A 9942-nucleotide genomic window follows, 5' to 3' on the forward strand; every position below is an offset into this window, starting at 1 on the left:
GAAAGTGCCTCTGAATCTCGCGGGCTTCTGTTTGAACGGCTCGCGGGGAATCTGGTGAGTTCAAAGAGGCTTTGGAGTCGGGGGAAATATGGGTTGGGGGCTGCAGTGCAGCAGGACCCAAAGCAGAGAGAAAGGAAGGGGGATGTCGCAGGGGGTGAGGGAGAGCCCCCGCCCCCTCCAGCTTCTTCCTTGCCTCCCTGGGGTCCCCCTCCCCCCACCACCACTCCTGCCCCACGGAGAGCTCCTTGTCCCCTTTGTGCGCAGAGCCACGTGGTTCCTTCCTGCCGCAGACTTGAGTGCAAGATCCGAATCCAGCACCTTTGGATATTGGAGGAAGTTCCAGGAGGCTTCCAGAGGTCCATTAGGAAGGAGTGGGGTGTTGAGATTTGGGATGGGCGGAAGGAGGGAGCAGATCAAGGAGGGGGGGCTGCGGGGGGAGAAGTGGGGGATTAGGGGCGGAGGGACTGAAGGAAAGGCAGAGGGAGCTGGGAAGGGGGTGTTGATGGGGGCACAGGGACTGTGTCACTGACTGGACCCTCAGAAGACCCACACGAAACAGAATCTGAAGAGTGCAAAGGGAAGGGAAGATTTGGACGGAGTTTTCCTCCTTAGTATCACCTCGCTGTGCCCTTCTGTCTTGGGGAAATGGAAGCAGGAGTGTCAGCTTTTCACCCCCACGGGTGATTTGCGCTGGGTTTGATGCTTGGGGGGATTTATTTTTCCTCCTTCTGCGTAGCACCATGCAGCACTTGGGCACCTGCCGGAGTTTCCCCTGGCTTTTCTGTGAACTTGCCCAAAGCTGCTTTGGGGTAAAGTTGAATTCTGGAACAGAGGCAGGATGGCTGCTGTTGTATACTACTATGGAACACTACTATGCACTACTACTATGGAACACATCTGCGCTAGCTTGACCATGCGGTCAAGCACACCTTCGGGTGCAAGAACAATAGAGGATTCAGATCCCAGGGTAGACCCATTGGAGTGCCTGGATTCTAGAGTAGACCTATGAAGGACTAAAGGTAAAGGTTCCCTTGCTCGAAAGCCAGTCGAATCCGACTCTAGGGTTGCGGTGCTCATCTCCGTTTGAAAGCCAAAGAGCCAGCACTGTCTGAAGACGTTTCCGTGGTCGTGTGGCCGGCATGACTAAACACCAAGGCACATGGAACGCTGTTACCTTCCCACTGAAGTGGTCCCTATTTATCTACTTGCAATTTCTTGCTTTCGAACTGCTAGGTTGGCAGGAGCTGGAACTAGAGACGGGAGCTCGCTCCGTCATGTGGCAACTCGGGTCTCGAACTGCTGAACTACCGACCTTCCACAGCCTGCAGTTCAGCGTCTTAACCACTTGAGCCACCGCAGCTCCTATGAAGGACTACTCCACTGTAAGTAGCCTATCACGGGTGTGGGGTACTGCAGGAATATAAGTGGGGCTCGGACCACACGGGTTGGCAGAGTTTGCGAGGAAGCGTTTGGAGGGCAGGAGGGGGATGAATGAATAAAGAAGGCGGGGCCACCCCTCCCCTATAGAATGGCCGGTTGAGGGGAGAGACATCACCAGACACACTTGAGACTTGATGGAACAAATCCAGTATCTTGAATTGTGCCCTGAATCCAGAAAATGTGCATGGGGCAAGAAGGGTTTCCCACCAATGCTCCCTCTAAGCTGTGGAGTCTTGGAAGCAAAAATTCTACTTTGTGAGCTACTGGGATTAAAGTTGTGAGCGAGCAATTTGGCTATTGCATAAATTGGTTTGGTCTGGACCCACCCTTCCTGAGCTAAAACAAAAATCTGTGCGCCGGAGGCTAAAAAACTGTGAGCTAGCTCGCGCTAACTCGGCTTAGAGGGAACACTGTTTCCCACCCTCTTTTCTTTCTCTCCCTCGCAGGCAGAAGGACACCTTTGATACCTCCTCCACCGTCTCCTTTGTGTGCTGAAGGGGAAAGAGCCGCCATGCAGCCAGTTCAGGTATGGGGGGGGGATCATTGGGGAGATGTGTGGTAGACAGAAGGGAAGCTTTCTTCTCTATTGTAATTTTCAGAGGATCGGGGTCCTTCCCACTGATTCTAGTTCTCGCCACTGGGAAGACAGAAAAATGATCACCCCCTGTCTAGGATGGTTTCTGGAGAGAAGCAGGATAAATAGAGCATTACTTTGATTTTGGGCCAACTCAAAACGTCTAAAAAAAATATCCTGAATTTCCCATGGGAAAATATTTGGTCCTTTATCGTATGGACATCCGTGGCCTCTTTCCCAAATGCTACTAGCCTACGGAGAGAGCCAGTTTGGTGCAGTGGTTCAGAGTGGCAGACGCTAATCTTGGGGAGCTGGGTTTGATTCCCCACTCCTGCGCAACATGAAACCAGCTGGGTGACCCTGGGTCAGTGTCAACTCCCTCAGAGCTCTCTCAGCCCCACCTGCCTCACAGGGTGTCTGTTGTGAAGGATGGGGTATAAAACCAACTCTCCTCCTCTGCGACTGAGAATGGCCACTCTTGTTCCAGGATGCTCACAAGAATGCCTGGGAGGGGGGAGATGTCCCCACGGGGCTCTTCTCACCACCTCTTTGTGCTGCTCTTCCACGATGAATTGACTCTCTCCGTTTTTGGCTCCCCTCCCCATGGACCAGCTTTCCAGTGATGTAACGGAAATGCTTCCTTCTCCTTCTTGCAGGCTGGGGTGTCCTTTGAAGAGGTGGCTGTGTATTTCACCCCGGGGGAGTGGACCCTGCTGCACCCAGCCCAGAGAGATCTGTACAAGGGAGTCATGCTGGAGAATTTTGGGAACGTGGCCTCTCTGGGTGAGGATCCTTTTCTCCTTCCCATTGTGAGCAGTGAGGACAAGGAAGCCCTTGAGGAGGAAGGATGTGGTCAGGCTGCCTGCCCTGGTCCCCATGGCTGATCTCAACCTCCCTCCACGATCCTTCCTCTGATGTGGGAAGGGTTCTGTGCTCTCCTTCCAGGGTGGGGGATGCTGCCTGGCAGGTCTGGGCCTGAACCATGTGAGAGGGCATCAGAGGAGGTGCCAGGGGAGGCCTGGTATGGAGATGGTGGTGCGGTCCAAGCAGGGGCCGCCCTCCAGTCTGGCTCCGGCATTACCTGGGCTGAGAAGTGGCTGTGGAAGGAACTCCACTGTCTTTTCTGTCGTTTCAGTTCTCAGCTGGCATTTCCATCTCAGCTTGGCAGGGAAAAGGCACAAAACTGCCAGTGCCAGTGTTATTCCAGCACCCCTCTAGTTGTCTAGGGCCTTAGTCTGCCCCACAAGATAGAACAAAGGTTAGCTTAAAGCCTCTCCCCATGCCTTGTTTTCGTTCCCAGAGAAGAGACGCCCAAAGACCCAAGGGGAAGAAGCAGCTTGATCAGACTCGGAGGAAATAATTGGCCACATTTTTTTAAATGCAAAATGAGCTTTTTGGATACCCCTTTGTCATGATCTGTGCAGGACTGGGAGCAGGGCCTAGTGCGGCCTGGTCCCAGGAGAGACCTGCATGGCAGTGAGCAGACAGCCTACAGTCCCCATAAGGCTTAGCAATGGGCTATAGCCAATCAGAGAGGGCGATTCGGTGAGGAGACTGTTGCATACTGTGAGGAGAGTCGGCCTTTGCTGTTAACTGTGGAAAACAGGCTGTTCTTTCGGGTCTCTCTCTGCGTCCTGGTCTCACTGTGGGGGACAGGCTGGTCTGGGAGAGAGGAAGATCTCCACTGGGCTCAGCGTGCGTGCTAGGCAGGCTGTGGGCCTGGAAGTAGAAACAGGTGGCTGCCTTAGTTTATGTTTATTTTGCCTTTTCAACCCTGTTATACCCTTTTTAAGCACCTTGCCTTGTCTTGTTTTCCCTGCCCAAGTGTTGTTTTTAATAAACCCTTTCTGTTTAATTATTTCCTCTGCCTGGGTCAATCACACCTGTGTGTTCTCGGCTGAAAAGGGGCACTTTGTATGTGCTTAAGAGGGTACCCTGGGCCTTCTCAACAGGGACCATAAGTCCAGGGTGGTGGCAGCGCAAGGCGGAGACCCCCTGGGGTCATGACACCCTTGCCAGAAAACTGTTCCAAAAGCAAACAACCCTGACTGGCTAAGATCATTTCAGATCGCGGCTACAAGAAACGGTCCACTTTTGTGACCATAAAAGACAAACATTACTGAGGACGTGAAGAGATTTCCTTCAGCTCAGTGTCTTATCACATTCAAGTGAACAGCCTGGCCTGCTTCCTGAGTTAATTATAAAGGAGAAAGCTCATCTTCAGACTCCTAACACCTCTGTAAGCAAGTACTAAATAGTAGTTTTTAAGTGAATTTCAGATCAGGGTTCGCATTGTTCCAAACAGATGTGGGCAAAGGAACTGAGTTACTTGAATCCTGCAACTAGCAGATAAGACAGTGTGTTTTGATTCCACTGTCAGCGGGTACCCCTCCCCCCCCAACAGATATGGGAGATGAAGTATATAAGGTCTGGGACCCAGCCTTTCAGGTCAGGTTCTTCTGTCTGACCTACTATTGCCCCTAAGGAGAGAGACATGCTTTTCAGATTGGCAGCTATGATCTACTTTCTCCCTCTCTCTTCATCTCTCCTTCTTTCTCTCACTTCAGTCCATGCTCACCAAAGTATTTCTCTCCATTGCTCTGACCCTGCTCCTGTCTGCCGGGTAGCCCCCCAGTGTCCCTCTCTGGATCCCCTCCTGGCTCCTGCCTGCCCCACCCCCCCGGCCGTGTCTCCCGCACAGTTCTCCCCCCCACCCCGGATCCACAGGCCTCCTCTGTGCGCTGTTTCATTCTCTTCCCCTCTCTCGTCTAGCCTTCCCTCTCTCATGTTCTTCAGGGCTGTGCACACAACCCCACAACTCTCTCATGGACTTGGCCACCACTTGAGACATAAATGGGCATCTTAATCATCAAAAATATCAGTGATTGTTGAATTAGGGATTGCCCAAATAGATAGTTTAAGTGTTTTGACTGCCAGCTGCCAACTTCCTTTCTGTCTTCCCTTCAACCTATTTGCTTATTTGCTTATGCTGAATAAAAATCAACCCTTTTAAAAGAATTGTCTCAGTATTTTATGGGGCAATGCTGCACCCATCTGCAGTCTGTGCATACAGAGGCTGAGGTTCCAAGAGGCTCAGAGCGGGTGTGTACCATGCCCAAATAGATATTTTAAGTGTTTTGACTGCCAGCTGCCTACTTCCTCTCTGTCTTCCCTTCAACCTATTTGCTTATGCTGAATAAAAATCAACCCTTTTAAAAGAATTGTCTCAGTATTTGATGGGGCAATGCTGCACCCATCTGCAATCTGTGCATACAGAGGCTGAGGTTCCAAGAGGCTCAGAGTGGGTGTGTACCTGTGCGCATGGCGACGTACACACCCTCCCACAGAGTCTCAGGATAACAAAAGAGGGATGAGTCTCGACCGCCTACGACACTCCATCCGACCCCTATTATTTGCCTCTTGTGTTTCTCTGGAGGGACAGTCAGTCTGTCTTGGAATTAGATCAAGATGGGTAGCCGTGTTAGTGTGTCTGTAGTAGTAGAAAAGAGCAAGTGTCCCGTAGCCACAAATCTTGTTAGTTGTTAAGGTGCTACTGGACTCTTGCTCTTTTCTACTGATTTGGGATGGTTGAATTTATGGGCACGCAGAAGAGGTCTAATTTTGTGGGGTTTTCCTCTGATAAACAGGACCTCCGATTGCCAAACCTGACCTCATATCCCGTCTGGAAGGAGAGGAAGAGCTATTTCTTCTGGGCTCTGATGAAGAGGAGGGATTGGCAGGTAGGGGCTTAAGATCTCTGTCTTGGGACCGTGTGTTGCCTGCGCTTCCTTCCGAGGGCTGGTGAATGTCTGTGGCCCTGTTTATCCTCACAGTTTGCCCTGAAAAGAGCGTGGATGAATTGTGGATGCTGAAATGGTGCCTGTAGATCTTCAGCCTAGGACAGCAGGCAGTTTGGTGTAGTGGGTATGAGTGCGGACTCTAATCTGGGAGAGCCGGGTTTGATTCCCCACTCTGCAGGGGAAGTCAATGGCAAACCACCACTGCTTCTCACATACCTTAAAAGCCCCTTTCCTTAAATGACTGGCATGGTTTGCAGCCTCCGCAAGGTCCTCTCTGTGAGAAGGATGCCATGCCCGAGCAAGCCAACTTGCGCCACCCCCCACCACCCCTGCTGCACATGGCCGGACTCCAAACCCCTCAGCTGCCTGCCAGTGTCGAGCCTGGGCGGAACAAGCATTAACGTCCTCCTTGATGGGAGCCGCGCTTGCCAGTCAAATTTTACAGGCTGCGCTGGCTGGCCAGTCAAAGGAGGAAGGAAGCTGGGAAGGTAGGAATCAACAATTCCAGTGGCCGTTTAGTTCCCACGCACTTTGGGCCTGGCTGGGGCTTATGCCTGGCTTGGAAAACCCTGCAGGCATCTGTGCCCACCCTCCACGACCATGCTGATGGTGGGAGGCTGATGGAGGGGCGCTGGGGTGCGTTGCAGGCCAAAGGCAGCCGAGGGGGTGAAAGGAAGATGCGTGTCACACGGGAGAGATTCGAAGTCAAGCCTCCCCCCCACACACACACACAGAGCTCCCTCAAATCACTGCTTCCTCCTTCGCAACAGAGATTCAAAGACAAGCCTCCCTTCCACACAGAGCTCTCTGAGACTCCTTTGGGTAGTGAAGGGCGGGGTATAAATCCAATCACTTCTCTTCTGGGAATGTTTATACTTAGCAAGGAGTCGTTATCAAATTCTAAATAGATAGAGTACCTGAACCTAGCTTCCTGGGAGTCTCGTAGTCAGCCTTGACTCTCTGAGTCAACGGATCTGGATGTTATGCCTCTATTGATACACCCCAAGATTGCATTAGCCTTTTTTGTCGCCGCATCACGACTGGCTGCTTATATTTAACTTTTGGTCCACCCATACCGTAAGATCTTGTTCACACACGCTGTTGCTCAGGAGTCTATTCCCCATCCAGTATGCGTGTTCCTCATTTTTGTTACTCCGATGTAGAGCTCAGAACTTATCTTTGTTAAATTGCATCTTGTTGACATCTGCCCACTTTCCCAGTGTGTTTAGATCTCATTGAATTCTATCACTGTCTGCTGGTTTGTTCACTGCTCCTCCCAATTTGGTGTCATCTGCAAATTTTGAGTAGTCCCGCCACACCCTCATCCAGATCAGTGATAAAAATATGGAAATGTACCGGGCCCAGAACCGAGCCCTGTCCAGGCACCCCACTGGACACCTCCCTCCATTCAGATGAAATGCCACTGACAACTACTCTTTGAGTGCGGTTCTCCAATCAGTTCCCTATCCACGTAACTAATCCTAGAGTCCAGTCCACAGCCCTATGTTAGATCAAGATGGATCAAGAACATCCTGGGGAACCCTGTCAAAAGCTTTACTGAAATCCAGGTAAACAACATCAACAGCATTCCCTCAATCCAGTATGTAGGTTTAGGGTTCAACAACGACACACCACAACAGATTGCTTTTTTTTGGTAAAAGAATTTTTTATTTTCATGGAAATAACCTCTTACAGTTAAAAAAAAAAACTATTATCATTCTTAAACCAATACCTATATTCCCATATCCCCCCTCCCTCCTGGTGGCTTCCCGCAATGTTTCCCCCTTTGACCCTCCAGTACATCTTAAGATAACATCAATTAATCTCAATATTGTTCTAAACATAGTAAATTGTGCTTCACATCCCAGTTTTTTTCTAGGTAAAGTTTAAAGTCATTCCATTCTTCAAAAAAGTCAAGATCTTCCCTGTTATTCAGTTTCTTCGTAATTTTGTCCATCTCTGCCATGAACAGAATTTTTCGTATCCATTCTTCTATTTCTGGTGTTCTTTCTTGTTTCCAACACTGTGCATACACCATTCTTGCAGTCGTGATCATATACCATAACATAGTCTTTTTAGTTACATTCAGCTCTTCCATTCTAAGTCCTAAGAGCAGAATTTCTGGTGCTTTTTTAAAGGAACATTTCAAAAAATTTTGCATTTCGCTGTGGACCACAACAGATTTCTTGAGGCTTACTGACAAGCTCTCTGTCAGCTCTGTCTCTCTGTACCAAACTCTCTCTGACTGCCTGTCAGCAGTGCTTTATTCCGAATCCAACAGGCTCACACATGGGACAGTGAAAACGTTACACGAAGAAGCCTTTAACTAGAATCACACTATGTTCTTTAACAGAATGTTCTTTACGCTAAAACTCTCCTCTCTTGCTCGAATGTTGCAAAGTTTGTGCTCTCAGTAATTCAGCAGACTCACGCAGACTCAGCACACTTTGTGCACTACTTGCCAATCTCCCGGTGAGAACCTGAACTCGTCCTGGGCATGCTTCACGGGAGTTGTTCATATTCCCACACCAATAAGCTTGTCACTCAATCAAAGAAGGAAATGAGGTTGGTCTGGCGGGACCTGTTGGGGACAAATCCATGCTGACTTCCCCGGATCACCAAGTTGTCCTTTAGATGCTCGCAGACTGATCACTTTAAAATCTGTTCCAGTGTCTTCCCTGGAACAGAGGTCAGACTGACTGGCCTGTCGTTTCCTGGGTATTCCCTCCTCGCTTTTTTGAAAATTCGGATAACATCTGCCCTCCTCCAGTCTTGTGGCACATCTTCTGTCCTCCAGGAGGACTGGAAGACGATGGACAAAGGCTCTGCAAGTTCTCTAGAAAGTTCTTTGAGCACTCTTGGGTGCATACCATCTGGCCCGGGGGATTTGTACTCATTCAGTGCAGCCAGGTGCTTCTCAACTACCTCTCTATGTCAACCAGCAGCCTTGACGCCGTGCCTTGCCTCCTACTGTCTCTAGATGAGCCTGTTCTCTTCTTCAGGGGAAAAAACTGAGGCAAAACAGGCACTGAGCCTTTCTGCTTTGTCTTCTGTCAGAGTTTCTCCATGTTCACCCAACAGTGGGCCAGGCTTCATGCCAGAGGTTCAAAGACAAGCCTCCCTTCCCTTCAGACCCTTAGCTGGCAGCAGAATGGATTGCCCCGTCAAGATGAGAGGAAGGCCAGCCACTCCTCGTTCTTGGATGCACGCTGGGATGAAAAATCCCTGTGCTGAGATCTGGAAATCTGTGCACTAGCACACGTTAGAGGAAACCCTGGTGAGCAATTGCCCTCTTTACAACCCTTTTCCTCGCCATTCCCTTTACAGCTGGGATTTACTCTCTGCCGCCCCCATCTGGCTTGAATTAGAGCTGCAGTCTGTCCACTGGCAGCCACACAGTGGCAGCCTGTCCAATAGGTGGCCCTAAGCGATGGCCTGTGGGGCCAGCTGTGGCAGGATGCCAGTCAGCTCGATCGCCCTCCCAGCCTCCGCTCTGCCTCCATCCCCCACCTGGCCACCCACCAGGACATCTCAGCATAGGGAAACTCAAAAAGAGGGGGGAAAACCACATCTGATCTTTAACATCACAGAGATAAGTTTTGGATCTACAGAAAGAGCTGGCAACCACACCATAAAAGAACTTCAGGCCCTATGCCGTATGCGCTAAAGAATGGTATGGCTAGAGTCTAATCTGTTTTTTTGTGGTGGTTCACAGTATGTGTAAAACCATCCTTCAGCACCATATTTCAAAGGAATCTTCTTATTCCCGAGGGATTTACTTTGCTCGTCCTGGTCTTACTAGAAGGTGGTGAGGAATTGCCCGCTTCCAATTGCCACCTTTCCCCCTCCGTTCCTTTTACAACTGGGGTTTACTCTCTGCTGCCGCATCTGGCTTGAATATGACTTTGTCTGTTAGCTGGCAACCACCCCATAAACGAATCAGCCAACAAGAGTGGCAGCCCGTCCACTAGGTGGCCCTAAGCAATTGCATAAGGGGCTAGCTGTGTGGGGTGCCAGTCAGCTCGGTTGCCCTCCCAGCCTCCGCTCTGCCACCGTACCTAGCCTGGCTGCCCACCAGGACAACTGAGCATAGGGAAACTCAAAAAGGAGAAAACATCCCTCTTTCCC

The 9942-nt window shown here is 50.3% G+C and overlaps 1 pseudogene; it reads left to right on the top strand.

The window, feature by feature from the left end:
* The first annotated feature begins 1356 nt into the window (after positions 1-1356).
* LOC107118935 overlaps positions 1357-9942 on the top strand; it is a 13739-nt pseudogene continuing 5153 nt past the window's right edge.

Source organism: Gekko japonicus, unplaced genomic scaffold, assembly GCF_001447785.1.
Source record: "Gekko japonicus isolate JY-2015 unplaced genomic scaffold, Gekko_japonicus_V1.1 scaffold562, whole genome shotgun sequence".
Lineage (NCBI taxonomy): Eukaryota > Metazoa > Chordata > Lepidosauria > Squamata > Gekkonidae > Gekko > Gekko japonicus.